The 18,627-nt window shown below is 48.1% G+C and overlaps 1 protein-coding gene and 1 pseudogene across 1 annotated transcript in view; one reads left to right on the forward strand and one right to left on the reverse strand.

Moving 5' to 3' along the window:
* Nucleotides 1-18,627, forward strand: part of LOC126260741 (uncharacterized) — a 702,522-nt gene that overhangs the window by 597,016 nt on the left and 86,879 nt on the right. The window lies entirely within an intron of this gene.
* On the reverse strand, nt 1,406-1,523 carry LOC126261208 (5S ribosomal RNA; annotated as a pseudogene).

The following is an 18,627-nucleotide window of genomic DNA, read 5'->3' on the forward strand; positions in this document are numbered from 1 at the left end:
CGATCTTTGTGTCACTTCAAACTGTTAAATGTACAAAGTGCCCAGCCCAATGATTTTCTTAGCACTGACAAGTGGTTATGTAAGAGCGTTAGACGACAGACTACGTTTTAATCCAGAACTTTCAAGGAATATTCGAATGACGTCATATTCGGGAAAGTACTTTGAAAAAGAAATACGAAAAACCAGTGAAATGTTATATGCTATAATTTAGTGGTTCATATGGCTCTGAGCACTATGGGACTTAACATCTGAGGTCATCAGTCCCCTAGAACTTAGAACTACTTAAACCTAACTAACCTAAGGACACCACACACATCGTAGCGATCGCGCGGTTCCAGACTGTAGCGCCTAGAACCGCTCGGCCACTCCGGCCGGCTCTATAATGTAGTCCGTGGCTTTGAGAAGATGTTCTCGCTATCATCATCGACTGCTTTTTTGCCTCGGAATGTGCATACGAGCCCCACTACGAGGCTCTAACACAGATGCAAGTATTCTACTGTAGATCATGTTTCACACATACGAGGCAGGATGTGCAGAGATTCTCGGTGTAAATGTTTGCAACTTTAATGCCGCGTAGGCTCTGTGCGCGAGGGAAGGAAAGCGCGCTGCCATATAAATTTCCACTGCCTCTTTGCGGACCGTTGGCGGTGACACAAGAGCCAATTAATATGTAAGGTAGCGAACACTGACGGAAGGCGTTGCGACATAGCGAAAGGTCTGCCACGCGAGGTGAGGCAATCGCAGAGTGCAGCCGGATGCACCAGGCGTGTTCGTGCGTGTGTGTACGTGTGTGTGTGTGTGTGTGTGTGTGTGTGTGTGTGTGTGTGTGTGTGTGTAGGTGTCGTCTGGGCGGCTCCTAGCCGCAGGTATCTTAGCGTGCTGCACACTGAACGACTTTCTCGGCGAGCCAATTTGCGTTCATTACGTCTGCATAGCGGGTTGTTAGCTGGAGCTGCAACAAGTTTCACTCCATGGAAGACACCCACTGTATATACACTGTGTGAGTCACGACTGGTGTAATAAGCCCGCAGCAACTGCAGACAACGCGTTAGAATCTCGTGTCAGACTACTGGGGATGTTATAAGTGTAGCTGCAATGCTACCACCGAAGTGTAAGGGAAACGAATAAGTGTCTACCGATGTGATCACTTGTAGGGGGCACAGAAAGTAGCTGTCATCATAAACTAAACTAAGCTCCGTCCGAACAAGCCTTGGAAGGCCAAACGGTACCGACCGGCCGCCGTGTCATCCTCAGTCCACAGGCGTCACCGGGTGCGGATATGGAGGGGTATGTGGTCAGCACAACGCTCTCCCGGCTGTATGTCAGTTTACCAGACCGGAGCCGCTACTTCTCAATCAAGTACCCCCTCAGTTTGCCTCACAAGGAGGGCTGAGTGCACCCTGCTTGTCAACAGCGCTCGGCAGACTGGATGGTCACCCATCCAAGTGCTAGCCCAGCCCGACAGCGCTTAACTTCGGTGATCTGACGGGAACCGGTGTTACCATTGCGGCAAGGCCGTTGGCTTTTAAATCATAAGACGTCGAAAAATATTGTAGATATTGTCGTATTAAGAATGTGCAAACCGAAACACATGGCGAAAGTGTCTTGAAAGTGAAACTGTGTGATGCAGCATCAGTACTGTGGCTTGCTCTCGACTGTAAGGTCGAAAACATTTGACTATCACGTCTCCCTTGCCCGGCGTCTCCCACCTGGTGTGACTGTCTCCGCCGCAACGTCTTCCTGCAACAGCCATGCAGCAGCGCTACTCGATTGCTGCTGGAGTACAGGGAGTATGTTAATACATATCGTCAAACATTAGACTAATTCGGCACCGCTCTATAAAGTGGGCACATTAATTTTAAAAAAAATGTTCGAATGTGTGCGAAATCTTCTGGGGCTTAACTGCTTAGGTCATCAGTCCCCTAGAACTTAGAACTACTTAAACCTAACTAACCTAAGAACATCACACACATCCATGCCCGAGGCAGGATTCGAACCTGCGACCGTAGCGGTCGCGCGGTTCCAGATTGAAGCTCCTAGAACCGCAGTGATGTATGGAGGAGGTTACAATATGAGGGTGTTTTTCGTGGACAGAGTATGGCGTCCGTAATGCACTTGGGAAACCACTAAATGGAGGATATGAACGCATTTTACAGTTTGTGTAATTTGAAGGCGGAGGGGAGAGAAAGGAAATGAAAGGGAAGGAACTATTGATGTCAGCTGCATCGGAACTTTATGCGGAATGAGCGGCGACCAGTGAAAATGTGTGTCGGACCAGGATTTGAACCCAGGATCTCCTGCTTACTAGGAAGTTGCGTTGACTGCTGCACCATCCAGACACAGTATTTATCGCAACTGTGCCGACTATTTGGGTAGACATCCCAGCCGACCCACACTGCCACCTAGCCCCTCCCATCCGCAGTCACCGTTCAGTGCGAATGCTTAGTTACGTACGACCTCCAGCGGGAATCTCAAAATAGCGAGCATGGAAGACATGGATGGGGACTGCAGATATGTGGCGCTAGGTGGGAATGTGGGTTGGCCGGGAGGCGTGTCGAGATGGTATGTGCATTTGCGATAAATACTGTATCCGGATGGCGCAGTGGTTGACGAAACTGCCTCGTAAGCAGGAGATCCCAGGTTCAAATACTGGTCTCGCACACATTTTCACTTGTTGCTGCTATTTTCTGATAAAGTCTCGATGAGTTGACCTCACTAGTTCCTTCCCATTTATATCCTTTCTCCGCCCTCCACGTTCAGTTTACATAACATTACGAAGCATTGTGTACTGGGTCAGAAGAGGAACAGTTCGGAGACAGAGAATGTACCACCATGACAATGCACACTGTCAAATGGTTCAAATAGCTCTGAGCACTATGGCACTTAACTTCTGAGGTCATCAGTCCCCTAGAACTTAGAACTACTTAAACCTAACTAAGGACATCACACACATACATGCCCGAGGCAGGATTAGAACCTGCGACCGTAGCGATCGCGCGGTTCCAGACTGGAGCGCCTAGAACCGCTCGGTCACTCCGGCCGCCTGCACACTGTCATACAGCGGCATCTGTGAGACAATGGTTTGTGTACAATAATATTCCTGAAATGGACTGGCCTGCCCAGATACCCGACCTGAACCCAATGGAACACCTCGAAATGGGCTGGAGCGTCATCTTCATTCCAGGCGCCAGCCTCCAAGAGCACTATCGTCTCTAGTGTCGGCTCTTGAGCAAGAATGGGCTGTCTTTCGTCCACAGACATTCAATTATTGAAGGCAGAAATCAAGTCGTCGTAAAGACGAAGGGTTGGCACGCCCGAATTTAGTGTCCATTGGTAGGTGTCCAGATATTGTGATTACGAAGGCTTTCCCGGCGTAATAATTGATAATATTCTTCTCGGGTGTGCAGCCGGATCATAACGTCATCTTGACACAATATTTCAGCGGTCCAACTGGCCGCCATCTTCAGGTGAGAGTGCTGCTACACGATCACAGTTCCGGCGAGATCGTGTACCAGCACTCTCACCTGAAGATGGCGGCCAGTTGGACCGCTGAAATATTGTGTCAAGATGACGTTATGATCCGGCTGCACACCCGAGAAGAATATTGTCCAGATATTTTTTACCAGATAGTGCACGTCAGGCGGGCCACTGACTGTTGGGTCCGAAGAGGGTTAGGAGAGACAGCCGGTGTGAAACCGGGTCGGCTCAGGGCCTCTTATACGAAGAGTGTTGTGTCTGCCACGGAGGTGTGTCGGCGGTCACTAGACGGAGGACAGCAGACGAGCTCGGCTGGGCGGCTGCGCAGCTGGCGGCGTATCGGCGTCCCGCGCCGCTGGTGCGCGCTGTCGCAGATGCTGCGCCGCGCCGCGCCGCGCCGCGCCGCGGACAGGGGGGCTTTGTGGCAGTCCGCGCGGCTGCAGGCGGCGCTTTTGTGGCGCGCAACATTGCTCGCCATCTGCCGGCCGGTTACATCCGGGGCGGAGCGGCCCTCAAAACACGGCCGCCGAGATTCAGTTCAGTCTGCTCCGGCCCAGGCCGCTATGAAATATTTATGAGCGGAGCTGCCGGCAGTCCGCGCCTCGCGTGACTCCACTCGCGATGCCCCGCACACGGCGCTTCACACATACCGCACGCACACGTCGGCCTCAAAGGGCCCGCGCTCGACGCGCCACAAACACACAGAGATGTCTACACGTAGGGGAAGAGCGGGCTAAGTGACGGCCCCCGCCTCGCAGTTGGTCCAGCTGGTAGTGCGTCTCGCGCATCTCGGAATTCCGTGTCCTGCGAACGAGCGTATATCAGGTACAAACTGTGGTGTTCATAATGTATCGATATATCAATATTCACCCCAGAAAATAACGATATACGGGGTGATTTTTTCCGCCGTATACAAACTCGACGGATTGATCGATGAGAGAATACGGAACAAAAAAGGAATAATGAACATATGTCCAGAAACGCATGGTTTCCATGCTAGAGACCATTTATTCAATCATAAACTACTGGCCATTAAAATTGCTACACCAAGAAGAAATGAAGATGATAAACGGGTATTCATTGGACAAATATATTATACTAGAACTGACATGTGATTACATTTTCACGCAATTTGGGTGCATACATCCTGAGAAAGCAGTACCCAGAACAACCACCTCTGGCCGTAATAACGGCCGTGATACGCCTGGGCATTGAGTCAAACAGAGCTTGGATGGTGTGTACAGGTACAGTTGCCCATGCAGCTTCAACACGATACCACAGTTCATCAAGAGTAGTGACTGGCGTATTGTGACGAGCCAGTTGCTCGGCCACCATTGACCAGACGTTTTCAATTAGTGAGAGATCTGGAGAATGTGCTGGCCAGGGCAGCTGTCGAACATTTTCTGTATCGAGAAAGGTCCATACAGGACCTACAACATGCGGTCGTGCATTATCCTGCTGAAATGTAGAGTTTCGCAGCGATCGAATGAAGGTTAGAGCCACGGGTCGTAACACATCTGAAATGCAACGTCCACTGTTCAAAGTGCCGTCAATGCGAACAAGAGGTGACCGAGACGTGTCACGAATGGAACCCCATACCATCACGCCGGGTGGTACGCCAGTATGGCGATGACGAATACACGCTTCCAATGTGCGTTCACCGCGATGTCGCCAAACACGGATGCCACCATCATGATGCTGTAAACAGAACGTGGATTCATCCAGAAAAATGACGTTTTGCCATTCGTGCACCCAGGTTCGTCGTTGAGTACACCATCGCAAGCACTCCTGTCTCTGATGCAGCGTCAAGGGTAACCGCAGCCATGGTCTCCGAGCTGATAGTCCATGCTGCTGCAAACGTCGTCGAACTGCTCGTTCAGATGGTTGTTGTCTTGCGAACGTCCCCATCTGTTGACTCATGGATCGATACGTGGCTGCACTATCTGTTACAGCCATGCGGATAAGATGCCTATCATCTCAACTGCTAGTGATACGAAGCCGTTGGGATCCAGCACGGCGTTCCGTATTGCCCTCCTGAACTCACCGATTCCATATTCTGCTAACAGTCATTGGTTCTCGACCAACGCGAGCAGCAATGTCGCGATACGATAAACCGCAATCGCGATAGGGTACAATCCGACCTTTATGTTATTCCTGTTGGTTAAATTTCGCGTCTGTAGCACGTCATCTTCGTAGTGTAGCAATTTTAATGGCCAGTAGTGTACATTGTTACAGAGACCTAGGTGTAATAGGCGCCGTACCCTGCAGTCACAGGTACAATATGTGCTGAAAATGGTTTCCACGTGCCTCATAGCATATGTGTGCACGCCGTAGCTGTCTCACACGTTCACATCGGCCAGGCCACATACGAACAGTGTCAAAGGTAGCATGAATACGCTGCTCCAGTGTCTCCACACCTGGAATGGGCTCTGCACACACGATACTTTTGAGATGGCGCCGTAATCAGAAACCGAAAGGGTTGAGATCCGATGAACGAGCAGGCCATGCACCTGAACCCTCTCGTCCAATCCATCGACCAGGGAAGACACGATTGTTCCCGACGTTAACGGCGAAATGGGCTGGGGCACCATCATGTAGCAGCCTTCGAATCACCAATGGCACTTTTGTCAGGAGGGGAAGCAAAGTCGCCCGCAAGAAACGCCCGTAGTTCTGGTCTGTTAGGCGACGTGGAAAGAAGACTGGTCCCAAAATACGGTCGCCAGTTATCCCGCACACACATTCCAGCTGCACCGATGACATCCTTCGCGAGGTATGAAACTTGTGTGTTTAAGTGTGTCTGATATGTACAGGTTACATCACCTCCAGTATGAATAAGACGTGTCTCAGTTATTTGTTTTAACAGACTGACTGAACATGTGCGGCCTCTCGTTGGATATATACATCAGGCACACCTAGCAAATATTCTAGTTCTCTTGCCTGGTGTCTTCTAAAGATGTCCCTCTCGCTGCAGAAAATAACGCTCCGTAGTTGTGGTGCTGTATCGGTGAGAATCGCAGGAAAATCCACAACTGCCTTTCGGTAAAAAGTACATAAAATTTGTTCCAAGAGATGCCTTTTTTGCTCTTTGTTGTGGTTCTTGCCACAGCACTATTAAATTTACAACTATTACGCACCATGGAGTGCTTGACACTCGTGAATCAACAGCATTTTACACTCTTGCTAATCGTTCGCCACTACACTTGTTTCCCGGCCGCGGTTCTTTATTGGAAACATTCGAGCGCAGGTCAGAATCAAGTACTTTTTCAGCTTTCGTCAACATAATTTTACAAAGTTCAGTGACTTAAAATTCGTACCACCCAAGTGCCTGTCCCACCACAAGCGAGCTTCTGTCTCGAGCGTTTTAGCAGCTAGCAGTCTCGGAACCTTCGTGGCCACCTTAGATGGTCGTGCATTGTTCAGCCAACAGCAAGCGAGGACGCTGTTTCCAGGAGGTTTATGACGCCGTAACTGATCATATCAGCACCACCACTGTCCTCTACCCGCGCAGTATGTGTTGTGCCATATTGCACCATATTACTATTTACCGATATCGCTTTAAAATAAGCGTTACAAGGTGACGCTAATGGGTCTTTATTGTGTGGTGTCACGTTTGTTTCGGACGGTGATGAGGAAAGGGATAGGATGAAATGCGGCGACGACACACAGCCACCTCCCCTCGAAAAACACAGAGAGAGCTGAAACTTCCTGGCAGATTGAAACTGTGTGCCGGACCGAGACTCGAACTCGGAACCATTGCCTTTCGCAGGCAAGTGCTGTACCAACTGAGCTACCCAAGCACGACTCACGCCCCGTCCTCACAGCTTTACTTCGGCCATTATCTCGTCTCCTACCTTCCAAACTTTACAGTAGCTCTCCTGAGAACGTTGCAGAACTAGCACTCCTGAAAGAAAGGATATTGCGGAGACATGGCTTAGCCACAGCCTGGGGGATGTTTCCAGAATGAGATTTTCACTCTGGAGCGGAGTGTGCGCTGTTTTAATCTGCCAGGAAATTTCATATCAGCGCACACTCTGCTGCAGAGTGAAAATCTCATTATATAAAATTTGTTCCAAGAGACGCCTTTTTTTGTTCTATGCTGTACTACTTGCCACAGCACTATTAATTTTACAACTATTACACACCATGGAGTGCTTGACACGCGTGCCACTACACTTGGTTCCCGGCCGCGGTTCTTTATTGGAAACATTCGAGCGCAGGCCAGGATCAAGTACTTTTTCAGCTTTCGTCAAGTGCCTATCGCACCACAAGCGAGCTTCTGTCTCGAGCGTTTCAGCCGCTAGCAGTCTCGGAAACTTCGTGGCCACCTTAGATGGTCGAGCATTGTTGAGCCAATAGCAAGCGAGGACGCTGTTTCCAGGAGGGTTGTGACGCCGTAACTCGTCACGTCAGCACCACAGTAGTTTTTATTTTTATTTTTAGACAACGTAGTTGTATGGAGATAAACAGCGATTAATTTACTTATAATCAATTATTCAAAATGACAGTCACAATAGCGTTATTTATTTTGCCGCCATCCGGTTTCAACGCGCGATGGGGTCATCTTCAGGGCAATTTACACCATTTAGTCGCTTGCTGGAGTCGTCACCCTGCCTGTGCACGGTTGGTAACTTGGTGCCGCCAGGCAGTTCCCCGTTACCCATCCAAGTACTGGCCACGCTATATGAAACGATGCAAGACCCTTGGCAACTCTTGCTGCGTACCGAATCGACGCGTGAGGTGTGGCGGTGGACCAACCGTTCACAGGCAGCGTGACGACTCCAGCGAGCGACCAAATGGTGTAAATTGCCCTGAAGATGAACCCATCGCGGGTTGAAACCGGTTGGCGGCAAAATAAATAACGCTATTGTGACTGTTATTTTGAATAATTGGCCACAGTAGGTGTTGTGCCATACTGCACCATATTACGATTTACCGATATCGCCTTAAAGTAAGCTTTACAAGGTGACGCTAATGGGTCTTTACGGTGTGGTGTCATGTTTCTTTTGGACGATGATGAGGAAAGGGGTAGGATGAAATGCGGCGACGACACACAGCCTCCTCCCCTCGAATAGTACAGAGAGAGCTGCTAGTCTTGACATTCCCATCCGGCGACAGATCACTCTCAACAGTTTCAAATGCCCTCATTTCATGAGATACTGCAGAGAGATTTGGAATCTAATCCAGGTCATTGGCGCGAAGTCTGATGACCAAGAACTTCAGATCACCAGCGTTCCTCCCCTTTGCCGTGAGGGCAAAGCAGCGAGCGGCACTTGGTGCCAGGCCGTTCCCCGTTACCCATCCAGGTACTGGCCACGATGTATTAAAGAGGAAAGACCCTTGGCAACCCTGGTTGCGTACCGAATCGACACGTGAGGTGTCGCGGTGGACCAAGTCACGAAACTCTTCTTTGCAATTCCTCGACTTTTTCATTAATCCTTCCGGTGTGTTCCGTGGGTCCTGTGACAGTCTCGCGACGACGACTCGTCCTGTACATCGCTTAATGGCTCTAGTGTTTCGCTGGCAGGCTGCTGTTGGATGGGAGGAGCTTTCACGAGCTATGGGGCCGTTGGCGATTCCCGGAGCCCCAGCTGCCTGCGGCCAGCAGCTGCGGCGCGGCCACGCACGTGCCGGCAGGAGAAGTGCGACAAAAGCCGCCCCCAGCGGCGCGCGCCGCCCATTGTACTCGCTATCTGCCTCACAGCTGTTGGCGCACGTTCTGACAGCTCTCAGGTTAGCCGCGGGTGTGTCCGTCCATCCGCCTATGTGGCAGGTGCACCACAGCCGGACCGTCAGCAGAATCCCTTTCACCGCTCACGTCCTCCAAAGTATATACAGCGGCCAGGCGTGACAGGCAAAGCTCACAGCAAGTATCCAATGTATGAGGGTCGTTCAACAAGTAATACAATACATTTTTTTCTTAAAGCACGCTGATTTTATATGTGATTTACATACACCACATTCCAGAATGAGATTTTCACTCTGCAGCGGAATGTGCGCTGATATGAAACTTCCTGGCAGTCTAAAACTGTGTGCCGGACCGAGACTCGAACTCGGGAGCTTCTGTAAAGTTTGGAAGGTAGGAGACGAGGTACTGGCAGAAGTAAAGCTGTGAGGAGGGGGCCGTGAGTCGTGCTTGGGTAGCTCAGATGGTAGAGCACTTGCCTGCGAAAGGCAAAAATCCCGAGTTCGAGTCTCGGTCCGGTACACAGTTTTGATCTGCCAGGAAGCTTCATATCAGCGCACACTCCGCTGCAGAGTGAAAATCTCATTCTGGAAACATTCCCCAGGCTGTCGCTAAGCCATGTCTCCGCATTATCCTTTCTTTCAGGAGTGTTAGTTCTGCAAGGTTCGCAGGAGAGCTTCTGTGAAGTTTGGAACGTAGGAGACGAGGTACTGGTGGAAGTAAAGTTCTGAGGACGGGGCGTGAGTCGTGCTTGGGTAGCTCAGATGGTAGAGCACCTGCCCGCGAAAGGCAAAGATCCCGAGTTCGAGTCTCGGTCCGGCACACAGTTTTAATCTGCCAGGAAGCAGTGCAGAACGCGCCTTCGGGGTAGCCGCGTGGTCAGAGCCGTCTTGTCACGGTCCGCGCGGCTCCCAACGTCTAAGGTTCGAGTCCTCCCTCGGGCATGGGTGTGTGTGTCGTCCTTAGCGTAAGTTAGTTTAAGATATATTAAGTAGTTGTAAGCTTAGGGACCGGTGACGTTAGCAGTTTGGTCCCATAAGACCTTACTATAAATTTCCAATTTCACACGCCGCCTAGAATTCTTTGGATATGGAAACTGAGAAGCCTGTCCAGCTCTGGCAAAACTTTACCTTGATTCTGTCCAAACATAAGTAAGGACTGTACTCTATTCTTGTAATAGAGCCTTTTAAAAGTTTACTGTTTTTTTTTCTTTTTTCCTTTTTTGTTGAATGATTGGTGCATATTCCTGATTGTACACCTGTTCGTTCCCTGTCACTGTAATCAATCGCTGACGTCACCAAGCTATCGTTTCAGACTCCAGTTAGGCCATCTGCTGCCCGCAATTCGTTCTTGTCGATGTATGTTAACCTACACCCACGCGGTTCACTTCCGACCCCGTTCTAAATTTTATGATTCCCTGTTGTAACGCTGGTTATAAGTTCTGTATTGATGATCAGGATGCTAAGGCGCTGCAGTCGTGGACTGTGCGGCTGGTCCCGGCGGAACTTCGAGTCCTCCCTCGGGCATGGGTGTGTGTGTTTGTCCTTAGGATAATTTAGGTTAAGTAGTGTGTAAGCTTAGGGACTGATGACCTTAGCAGTTAAGTCCCATTAGATTTGAACATTTTTTTTATCAGGATGCCTCTATTGCTTCAAAAAATGGCTCTAAGCACTATGGGAGTTAACGTATGAGTTCATCAGTCCCGCCGGCCGCGGTGGTCTCGCGGTTCTAGGCGCGCAGTCCGGAACCGTGGGACTGCTACGGTCGCAGGTTCGAATCCTGCCCCGGGCATGGATGTGTGTGATGTCCTTAGGTTAGTTAGGTTTAAGTAGTTCTAAGTTCTAGGGGACTGATAACCACAGCAGTTGAGTCCCATAGTGCTCAGAGCCATTTGAACCATTTTTTTTCATCAGTCCCCTAGACTTAGAACTACTTAAACCTAACTAACCTAAAGACATCACGCACATCCATGCCCGAGGCAGGATTCGAACCGGCGACCGTAGCAGCAGCGCGGTTCCGGACTGAAGCGCCTAGAACCACTCGGCCACAGCGGCCGGCTTCTATTGCTTCGTGAGGGTTGGGTTGGGTTGTTTGGGGGAAGAGACCAAACAGCGAGGTCATCGGTCTCGTCGGATTAGGGAAGGACGGGGAAGGAAGTCGGCCGTGCCCTTTCAAAGGAGCCATCCCGGCATTTGCCTGGAGCGAGTTAGGGAAATCACGGAAAACCTTAATGAGGATAAATGATGACTGACAACCTCAGCTGCCGACAGGTGTTGTTGATATACCTGGATGTGGACAGCTGAAAATGTGTGCCCCGACCGGGACTCGAACCCGGGATCTCCTGCTTACATGGCAGACGCTCTATCCATCTGAGCCACCGAGGACACAGATGAATAGCGCGACTGCAGGGACTTATCCCTTGCACGCTTCCCGTGAGACCCACATTCCCAACTGTCCACAATTCTATATATGTATTGTACCTTATAGACATTTGCCCACCCACTCATTACTCGCGCACGCTTTGGCGATTCCCGTAAGAGTTTGGGCAACCTGTGCGCATTCGCACAGACGAAGGTCAATGGCTGGGTAGCCTTTAACTATATATATAGTGTGCTGACCACTGCGCCACCTCGCTCGGTTTTCTTCGTGACCAGGTTTTAATTCGTAGTACAAAGAGCAGTGCGTTGCCCATGTGGTTTGGCTACGACAGGTCACGGCTGACTCAAAGGGAACGTGCGTCTGTAAAAGTTATAAGCCGGTCTAAAAACAGCCCACGTTAATGTTGTCGAAGTGCGGCTTTACGGCTAATGGAACCGAGATGAGCGCGGCAGAAGGCTGATTATAATCAGCGCTTGTTTGTGGGTCTCTAATTAGCCCGCACCCTGCACCGTCTCCGGCGCCCTACGCACGTGCGTGCACGCACCGCCGCCGGCTCAATGGCCTGATTAACGCCGTGTGAGGATCCTCTGCCCGCAGCGGACCCCGCCCCTTACAGCGCGCGGCGCGATAGCCTGTGTTACGTGCAGCGCTGCCTCGACGACACTCGAAGGACGGCACGGTCGGGCGTTACTGCCGCTTTATGCGCCCGTTAAGGAGAGCAGCAGCGGCGCGTGCTTGCCGGGTGACGCGGCGATGCCGGCGCGCGTGGTCACCGCTTTTCTGAAGCCCCCTCCATCGCCACTACAGGGCAGCAGCGTGACTCGCCGTCATAACTCCAGCCCGCATTCCACAGCCGTAACGCGACGTTTCCACATTTCCTCGTTGACGTTCCACACGAAAAATTTGCACGTAGCACGGTGAGAGTTACGAGACTTAATTACGCAGACTGCGTCGAACTTGCCCCACGTGACAAAGCTGAACTTAAACGCTATATTTTTGCAGAAAGTGTGTCAGCACGGCGTACCAGGTAGTGACTGCCGCGGCTGTAGTGCTGTTATTTGTGAATGTGACTTACGAGTATAAAAGGAAAAAGAAAGTTATGCAGCTAATACATTCGCATTAGATCACTCCAGCCTGAGCCATCACGACGTGAATTGAATCACAGCAGACTGACATATTTTTCGCCGTTACCAATGCCCTCATTCGCTTACAAAAGTTACGTCGATCCTGCCATCGGGTTAAACTTGACGCCTGTGCACCAACGATATCTTTTTTAATGCGTTTTTATTAGATCGCTTTCCTGCCTGTCTGTCTGTTCAGTTCAAATTTTGCAAATATTTACTATTAAAAACAGTCTTTATCACAATTTATTTATTACGGTGACTGGTTTCGACCACCACTGTGGTCATCTGCAGACCAATGAGTAAGAACCTCCTTCTGCTGAAGAATCACTACTCACCGGTTTCGACCACTACTGTGGTCATCTTCAGACCAATGAGTAAGAACCTACTCACTACTCACTAGTAGTGATTCTCCAGCAGAAGGAGGTTCTTACTCATTGGTCTGAAGATGACCACAGTGGTGGTCGAAATCAGTCACCGTAATAAATAAATTGTGATCAAGACTGTTTTTAATAGTAAATATTTGTAACACATTGATCACTGTCACTCCCAGAATGTATTCAAAAGTGACAAATTTTGCAACTGATTTAAACTAACTTCCCAACGAGGTAGAGACTTGAAATTTTAAATGTAGCTGAGAACTGGATGAAAATGCAATATTAAGCTTTTTTATCGGTCTGTTCAGTGTAGTTGGGGATGGGCGTGCGAAATGTTGGTATTGCCTAACATCTCGTCTGCCCTGCTGTGTCATTGTGTTGTGTGGGTGGTATCGGAATGTGTTCCAGGCAGTATGCAAGGGGACATGCACAGCTAAGCAGAGAGGTGGGGGGGGGGGGGAGGGAGGAAGCGGAGGAAATGGACAGAGAGACGTGAAGGGTGTGCAATATATGTGACACAAACGTACATCGGCAAAACTGCAGGTAAAAATCTAGTACACTTATAGATTCACATCAAAATGTTTAAAATCCCATGAGAAATTACAAACAACATAACTAAAATCCATAAAATAATATTTAAATTAAAAAATACATGCTGCGCGGAGTGGCCGTGCGGTTTGAGGCGTCATGTCACGGACTGCGCGGCCCCTCCCGCCAGAGGTTCGAGTCCCCCCTCGGGCATGGGTGTGTGTGTTGTTCTTCGCATAAGTTAGTTTAAGTAGTGTGTAAGTCTACTGACCGATAACCTAAGCAGTTTGGTCCCTTAGAAATTCACACACACACAAAATACATTTTTAATATAACACATGTTAAAAACAGACTGAAAAGTATGAAACAATTTCTCCTAGCCCCATATAGATTCCTAACCCTGTACAGAGTCCTGAAATTTTGTGATTGCGAATTTTTAACGAAATACTTGTAAGATTTAAAAAGAAAAACTTGGGGTGCATCCAGTGGATAATAATAAGGATGTGAACTAGTCTTGTATCAATTATGTACTGCTTGTGGCCCACGATTTTCTCTTTAAATGTTACTACTGTTTTCGTAGCTGTTAAAAATTCATAAAAAATGGTTCAAATGGCTCTGAGCACTATGGGGCTCAACTTCTGAGGTCATTAGTCCCCTAGAACTTAGAACTAGTTAAACCTAACTAACCTAAGGACACCACAAACATCCATGCCCGAGGCAGGATTCGAACCTGCGACCGTAGCGGTCTTGCGGTTCCAGACTGCAGCGCCTTTAACCGCACGGCCACTTCGGCCGGCTAAAAATTCATAATCCCAAATTTTTAGGAGTATGGGATTAGGAATCCATTTAAGGGTTGGAGAAATTAATATACACTTTTTAGTCTGATTTACAAACGTGTTATATTGAGATTTTTTAAAAATTTAAGTAATTATTACGAGTGATGTAATTTTGATCTTGATTCTCACGGTTCATACATATTATTTATTTCATGTTTATGATATTATCGTATACACCCTAGAAACTTCACAAGACAGCAAGGATTTTCAAAGGAAACCTCTCTCCTTACAACAGACTAATTTTTAATACTGGCTGCTAATACGTTGTCATTCATACTCTATTTCGATGCATTAACATCACTTTAAATCAAAATTGGTATAGTTCACAAAAATCGCAACCATATAGGCCCTAACTGGGGAGATTACAGAAGGCGAGAAGCATTCGTGCAACTTACGTTCAAGTATTTATTTGTTCAGAACACGAATCAATCTATTGGCGAATCACGGAAGGAATTGTACAGGATGTTTCAAATTCTTTACATCAAACTTGTAAGACTGGTGGATCATGTCAGAAGGAACAACTTTTGTTACAGACAAAATATTCGCTGATGCTTCCAGTGACGTCGAGATTTCACCGAACTAGGTGCATACTAATTACCCAAGTAAACTTACAGAGTGACATTCAACAAGAAAACCTTAAAAACAAGTGTCCCTAAGCGGAGAAGGATATTTTACCAGCAAATCAGGAACTTTAAATTTGTTGGGTCTACTCCCTTTCATACGGAGCAGATGACTGGATTATGGGCAACACACAAGGCGATTACGCTCTGTCAACTCTCAGTGGCATAACCAATACAAAAGAACGCCTAGCATCACTGGGAAACGTCAGCGAACATTTTGCCTCTAACAAAAGTTGTTCCGCATCTCGTGACCTGTAGACGTTTGATACAAAGACTATGAAACACCCTGAGGAATAAACTCTCTTGAAACAGAAGCGTTTAGACAAACTGCTTCTTCAATTAACGTAAAATTCGAAGACGGCAGGGAAGACTTTAATTGAATAACAGTGGAATTACTGAAATAATTTCCAGTCGTGGTGGTAGTACCACATAAGAAAAAGCTGAATAACACACAAATACAGCAGGTAAAATTCTTGGATGTCAGGCAGATAGGGTACGACGCTTAAAGTTTAATTGAAACGGCTCCCATTCTTGTATCGGGGTCTTGCTCCACAAAATCCAAAGTAGGCTTGCATCTTTAATCGCAAAACTTGCAACTCACTTTTACGATCTCTTGGAACAAACCCACTGTGGCGGACCCAGCGGCACGCCGCGTGCTCTTTCCCCGTCGTGCAGAGAATTTACCCGACGTTCTCGTTTCTGAGCCACGCTCCTGTTGTTCTCCAGGGACCCACCGCGTCTTGCCGCCTGTTGACAGTAGCGGCGGCCATATTGTCTGAAGGACGATTTCCTGCCTGGCAGGAAATGGGGGGCAAAGTCTGGAGGCGCCGCATGTAAAGCGGATGAGGGCAAACATTTGTAAGGAAGCAAACTTCGTTAGCAGCTCCCCTCCCGAGTTCGGAACGCTATTAGCCGGAGCACGGCCTGTTAACTGCCGTAAGTAGTTGTCACGCTAATCTGATTTAAGAGTTTGCCTTGTTATTCGAGGACTTCTCCGCGACAACCTCTACAGATAACAACACTTGCAGCTCCTACACTTTATTTTCCTCGTCGTACCACTGATTCTCCTTCTTGCAACTGAGCACACGTGCTAGCCACCCATTGTCTATGTTTTAATGAGAAAAAAGTACATAATAACCGACAAGTCACGTTGTTATACGGTGCGACATTTTCACGTGTACATGAAATCAAACATCTACTGATAATGCTGAAAGGAATCGAAAAGTTATGTATCTTTCTTCACGCAAAAAGTACTTTGAGAGTTATCACTATTGTTCAGCAGCTCACAGAGAACAAGCCGACAGAACATAAAACTAACTAAGTCATACGTAAAATGAACACTTCATAAAGATTTCATTAAGCTGCTTCGTGTATACGAGAAAATTAGTCGCCAGATTTACGAAACGTTTCAGTAGTGAACCAATTGAAGAAGGTAGTAACTTTGGAAACATCCTGCTTTCTCCGGGCCTGGATACCAAAGTTACCAGACGAATGTCGTCGAGCGGCTGAGTCTTTGTTTGCATCCGCCGCATATCGTCAACACGAATCGAGTCGCCGCTGCTTGCGGCACCTGGCAATGGGTGCTTGTTATGATACGCGCGCATGTCCGCCTGGTTCAACCATACACACTTTCCGAAAATTGTTTCCATCAATAAAAAACCCTAATTGTATGCTAATTTACTGATGATACTGAATTTCAGTAACTAATTGGTGATCACCGTAACTGGCACTAGATCGCAGTTTCAATAACGTAAGTCTTCTTTTTTTTTAACCCATATAGCTGTTTAAGCATTCTAGTAATAACAGTATGTCTTCAGTGCGTTGAGATCTTAGATATAAAAATGTCCCAGAAAAATTGCCTAACCTGCTTATCATTGGCTGAAGATACGTCACGATGAGTTAAGAAACTTTCTGGCTATAGTAATTCATGTGACTTCAAGGTGGTTGCACGACTGTCAACATTCTTACAGATCAGAGTGAGAAACAAATTTTATTCTTATAAATGTGTAATACAATTGAGTGCTTGAATCTCAAAGATAAATATAAAACTACACTCAATCTCTTTAGTGACTCTTATTGTTCAAGTTTAAATGGTTCAAATGGCTCTGAGCACTATGGTACTTAACATCTGAGGTCATCAGTCCCCTAGAACTTAGAGCTACTTAAACCTAACTAAGGACATCACACACACCCATGCCCGAGGCAGGATTCGAACCTGTGACCGTAGCAGTCACGCGTTTCCGGACTGAATCGCCTACAACCGCTCGGTCACCGCGGCCGGCTCAAGTTTAAAGTGACTGACCAAGGAGAAAGAGTGAACTCAAGTTTAGCGTTTGATCAGCAAAGAAAACATTCTAATTGTGTGATTTTCAACAGTTTCGACTACTTTGTCCATCAACTACTTGTGGTATGATTAACATATGTGATAAATTCCCAGCTGTTAGCGGCTGATCACACTCTCGTCGTGAAGAGCGAATCAAGTGGTTCAAATGGCTCTGAGCACTATGGGACTTAAATGCTGTGGTTTTAAGTCCCCTAGAACTTAGAACTACTTAAACGTAACTAACCTAAGGACATCACACACATCCGTGCCCGAGGCAGGATTCGAACCTGCGACCGTAGCGGTCACGCGGTTCCAGACTGTAGCACCTAGAACCGCGCCGGCCGGGGTGACCAAGCGGTTAAAGGCGCAACAGTCTGGAACCGCGCGACAGCTACGGTCGCAGGTTCGAATCCTGCCTCGGGCATGGATGTGTGTGATGTCCTTAGGTTAGTTAAGTTTAAGTAGTTCTAAGTTCTAGGGGACTGATGACCTTAGAAGTTAAGTCCCATAGTGCTCAGAGCCATTTGAACCATTTGAACCTAGAACCGCAGGGCCACTGCGGCCGGCGAAGAGCGAATCACACAAGCTTTAATTTGTACTGATTTCATTGACAACTGCGTGTCTGCGCTCCAGCTGGGAAATCGAGCGTAAATTAGAGTTTATCTCCTGGCTTTGTCTGAAGTGTCTGATGTAGCATAGTTTCAGAGCACACCTGTTCACTAGCCTATCCACGTGTTCGTAGAAAAAAGCGTACTGTTTTGTAGAGCAATCGTAACCCTTGTCTATTCGAGATATCCTGAATATAGTTACCAGAGATGAGGCCACCTCAACATAGGGGTGTTCCTGTCAGTACTGATACGTGATGTTGAATCAGTTTGGGAACACGTTAGCTTTGCTGAAATTATTTTGCAAAAACTTCTCTTCTGGTCATTATGCCGTATACTCTCGCGCTTGAATACATGCGCCTCAGTTTGTTGAGGGATCTGCTCTTCGCTGTAGCAGACCCCGACACGTCAAGCATCGGCGCAAAAAGCTGCGTCTACGAAAGCGAGTCGGATCGTGCCCCGACTAGCCACCTGCCCCCTTTGTGTTGCAGCGAAGCGGAAGCCGCAGGCGCAAGTTCTCGACAGGAAGGATAATCTCCCTCCTCCTCCTCGACAATTAAGAGCAATGGGTGGTTTGTGAACAACTCAACTCTGTTGCTTCATCACGACGTAACACTTTCTCTTTCATGCTTTCCTGTGGTAGTTATTATTTCCTTAATTATAATTCAGCGAATTGGT

The sequence above is a fragment of the Schistocerca nitens genome, chromosome 5 (assembly GCF_023898315.1).
Source record: "Schistocerca nitens isolate TAMUIC-IGC-003100 chromosome 5, iqSchNite1.1, whole genome shotgun sequence".
Classification (NCBI taxonomy): Eukaryota; Metazoa; Arthropoda; class Insecta; order Orthoptera; family Acrididae; genus Schistocerca; species Schistocerca nitens.